General features: G+C 27.9%; 1 long non-coding RNA gene across 2 annotated transcripts in view; it reads left to right on the top strand.

The window, feature by feature from the left end:
• LOC145276980 (uncharacterized) overlaps positions 1–5,000 on the top strand; it is a 38,995-nt gene that overhangs the window by 4,387 nt on the left and 29,608 nt on the right. The window contains exon 1 of one of the 2 annotated variants that reach the window (XR_013868071.1): positions 2,996–3,262. The exons of the other annotated variant lie outside the window; for it this stretch is intronic. This is a non-coding gene — a long non-coding RNA (uncharacterized LOC145276980). Of the gene's footprint in view, positions 1–2,995; positions 3,263–5,000 lie in introns of those variants that run through there. 2 annotated transcript variants of the gene reach the window in all.

Genomic DNA, 5,000 nt, shown 5'->3' on the forward strand with positions numbered 1-5,000 from the left:
AGAGAGAGAGAGAGAAAGAGAGATCAGAATAATGAGATTAATTGGATCACATATTATTGAATCTTGTAGTATCTTGCTAATGATTTTCCTCTGAGGAGATGAGCCTAGATCGAAAATCCATGGATTAAGGAAATTACTTTGAAATGTCTTCTTTGTTCAAATAATAAATTTTTGTTTTGAAAAATTATATTTTTTTAATAAAATGTAAATATAAAAAAAAACTATCAATTTTATATATGTAAATATATATATGTATATATTATGCTATATAGATTATATATAGATTACATATTATACATATATTATATATATTATATATATCATATTATTATATATATATATTATATATAATATATAATATATATATAATATATATATATGATATAAATATAATATATATAATATATATATATATTATATATATATATATATATGCAATTGATATGACATATTTTGTGTCATTAAAATACAACTAAAGTTATAATGTGATTTTAACAAACATTATATATATATATCTATATATATAAACATGCACACACATACATATTTATATGAATGATTCTGCATATGTATATATATGTATATATATGCAAACACACATGCAGACGCACAACACACACACACACACACACACACACACATATATATATATATATATATATATATATATATATATATATACAATGACCAATGATGTGTGTTAAGAACGTCAGATGCTAGTAGGAATTTTTATTTCATAGCTGATTCATATCAACAACTTTCGACCTCTTAATGTGAAAGGGCCCAAAAATTGATTGAAATAAATAAATAAAATTTAAACTGCTATTAAAAAATTTAACTAGCATAAGTGGATGTGTGAAGTTAGTAAAATGTTTAATTTGGGGGGGGTCTGTTTAATTTTAACGTATCCGATGCTCGCTTGGGTCTATTCTTCATAAACAGGAAAATGTAAATATTAGTCTCCAACCCACCTCTAGAATTAGGTATGGGTATTAGATCTTTGCCAACAAGTTTCATGTTGAATAGTCTTAAAGAAGGTTATTTTTGTTTGTTTTTTGTAAAGTTTTGTAACATATCTGATTCCTGGCCGGTGAAGGAAAAGGCGATTTTTATTATTGTTCTAACTCAGATTTAGACAGATGTGAGTGGGATTTACACAACATTAAAATCAACGTTGTATTTCGTTCTGTTTTCTTAGGGAGGCAAAAGTAAAGAGGATTTTAATGTAGTTACGGGCATGCAAACGGACAGACAGACAAAAAGTTACACGTCTTTTATATTAGTGTAGATTCATATTAGTATACCAGAGAGAAAGAAAGGAATGAAAGAGAATACAAAAGAAGGAAAAAAAGACGTACGATATGAAAGAATGCGAAAAAAAAAATGAAAAGATAAAAGAAAGAAGTGAATAAAAAAGAAAGAAAGAAAAAGAAGAAATAGATAGTGAAACCAAAAGAAAAACAAACATTTTAAAGTAGATTAAAAAAAAAAAAAAAAAAAAAAAGAACGCTGTCCGGTCGAGCGATTCCGATTTAAACCGAGCGAATCCGAGCAACCACTAGGGTTTGTCAGGCCGATTAGGGTAGGTCGCGTGAAACACAGGTAGTTAGTGAGCTTGTACAGGCAGGTGAATGTGAGCAGGTTGACAGATAGGTAACTCGCCATTTGCTTTTGGGGACGCAATCAACTACAGGTGTTATCAGCAATCGAGACAACAAAACGTGAAAACCTGTTCGTCTGATGTCGGTTGACGAGGGACTTTCGGTCTGAAAAGGATTCAGTATTTTGCACTCTTTCTTAATACGCAGGTAGTTTATCTCTTCCCCTTCACACAACCACACATTATATATATATATATATATATATATATATATATATATATATATATATATATATATATATGAACTCCACATATACATGTTTCGTCTTAATAAAACTCATAAGTGTGGTTAGACAAAACTATACCAGGAATCGGTGGAATATATATATATATATATATATAATTGTTTTCTATTTGCAATTTTACTAATTATGATAGTAATTGCATGTCAGTAAATAACACAAAGTTTCAACTGAGATCGCTCAATAGTGCAGTACTAGAGCTACAAATACTTCATAATGGACAGATCTTCTTAATGCTCGTTTTTTTTATTTTTATTATTTTATTTTAATTCCTTTATGGGTAATAATTTGCGCATAGTTGTTTCGCCCAAATGGTTTTCCGAAAGAATCGTACGCAATAAAATAATAATATTTTGAAAAATGAATATTAAGCGGGGGGGGGGGTTGTTCCTTATGAAGTTGTAACATTTAATATATATATATATATATATATATATATATATATATATATATATATATATATGAATTCAATTATGTAGATGTTATTTTTTACGATATATATATATATATATATATATATATATATATATAACTTTAAGAAAAATTGTTTTGTCTTTGTTTTCATAAATTGTGCTAAGCATAAGACAGTAAATAACATGGAATCATAACAAATTATTCCTTATTGCTGTTATTATTCACTAATATTTCTCACAAGAATCATTAATCGTTCATTATTAGATTTTTGTCCGTTTTTTTATTTTTCAAAGTTACAGGCCATTGATTTTAAATGAGTGATTTTATGCAAAATTGCTGATGTGATGATGGTCAAAATTGTGCACATTTTTTGCGTTAAATTCTAATCCCTATTAATCCCTAATTGTGCATCGAACGCATACCATATAGAAAAAGCTCATACAAAATTGCAGCCGGCTGGCCATGTAGTTTCCGAGAAAAGTGGGACAGACAGAGAAATTAAAAAATATATAATATAGATTAATATTATGTACTCACTTGGAGTTCTCATACAGGTCATCATCAGAGATTACTCACTAATAAACAACCGGTCGGGTTCCATTATTTTATTATTATTATTATTATTATTATTATTATTATTATTATTATTATTATTATTATTATTATTATCAAAATATTTCCGAGGAGAAAGTTGAGAGTTGTATTATAACAACAACAACAACAACAACAACCACACACATAACTATATGCACATGCCACATAATTCCGCCCAAATTATTATTCCCTGTGCAATTCGCTAACACACGAGTATGAAGTGCCGACGAATGGTTCACAAGGTCTCGTTTGCTGCAAGAAAACCGGCCACAGAACAGAGAGTCAAACACTCTACTGACGACGACGAAGACAATAAATCGCCCAATATTATTAAAGGTCCATCCACATACATGTAAGTATTTTACAGTCTATGTTGACCAGCACCTTTCTTCATTTATTTATTGCTGTTGTAAACATCATATGTCGAATCAAAATAGTAAAAAATAAAATATTCGTACCACCAAAGACAAACATCGCAAATAAATAATTTTTTAGTTTCTACATATTTGTTTGCTTGTATCGCTTATAATTTGCAACATGAGGAGCCTAGTTATTTTATCAGAAACTAGTGGATTTACCCGGCCTTAGCTAGATGCCATATATATATATATATATATATATATATATATATATATATATATATATATATATATATATATATATATATATTGGAAAAAGGATTCCAGCAGAGTGTTCTATTATAAGGAAAAATTCGAAAGCAAGAACGTATTATTCATGTATGTTTTGTTTACAGAAAGTTTACATGAGATAAGTCATCGGTACCATCAGTTTAAAACCTGATAATTAGGGAGATGAGTATTGGTTGAAGAGAGCTTGATATGGGTATCTAGAACAGTCCCTAATTATAAGGTTTGAAACCGACGGTACCGATTACTTATCTCAAGACACTCATATATATATATATATATATATATATATATATATATATATATATATATATATATAATTTTTTTATACTTCACTGGTTACCTTGAACAATAACAACCTCGAAATTATATATATATATATATATATAACTTACTACCTAGCTCTGCTCACGTATTGAGCACTGTTAAAGTAAATACTAAAAATTGATAAATAGATTATATTTGCTTATGAAATGTTGTGTGCATACATGAACTAATAATGATATATATATATATATATATATATATATATATATATATATATATATATATATATATATGCACGTTTGTGTGTTTTGTATAAATTAGTTATGCGTATGTATAGTATTCATTCCTAAACTAAATAACAGATCATGGATTTCTTGAAGGCAGGAGTAGTGGATGGTAATGTGCGCTATATCTAGTTTAATTTAGTTTTAGCTTTGGCAAATAGACTGAGAGGAACTTTGTGAATATTCAGATACGTCCAATTTTATTGAAATGTTAACAATGTGTATTAGACATCAATTTATTATTCGCACAAATTCAGATTTTTTTTTTTTTTAATTTTGAAAGTTTTTAAGGGACATACTGTGAACACGCTCTCTAATTTTCAAAATTTAAAGAATTCAGATTTGCATTAAATTTGTTCCATAGTTACTATCAGGACTATGACAACAGCATATTCTTTTCATTGTGTTAGTTGTCGAGTATATATCCGACATAGTAAGACACAGTTAATCAACTGAGAACCACATCACTCTATATGAAAGCATATAAGATATCAACGGATACACACTCGAGAGTCAAAACAATTAAAAAATATGCTGTTGTCCTAGCCCTAATTATTACACATATATTCGCACAAAAAAAAACCAGGTTTCCTGTTTTTTGATTTCTTATAAAAACTCTTCAAACATTAAATTTAGATATTTTCTAGAATCACAATTATGCAATAGATTGTGATTAAAATTGGTACAAGGATTCTTGACGTAAGGTTTAATGGCAGTATATGTTTATTTTTAATCTAAGTAAGGAGGCATAAACTTTCTTCAAAACTGTTTTGTTAGGGAAATTATTTTCTTTTCAATCTTGTAATCAAGTATATTGTGTTGTATTCAAGATTCCAGGAAAGAAATCTGGAAACATTGCTGGCAAAAAGTAAAATTTATATCATAGATTATC

This window comes from Euprymna scolopes, chromosome 5, assembly GCF_053919585.1.
Source record: "Euprymna scolopes isolate OS-2025 chromosome 5, ASM5391958v1, whole genome shotgun sequence".
Lineage (NCBI taxonomy): Eukaryota > Metazoa > Mollusca > Cephalopoda > Sepiida > Sepiolidae > Euprymna > Euprymna scolopes.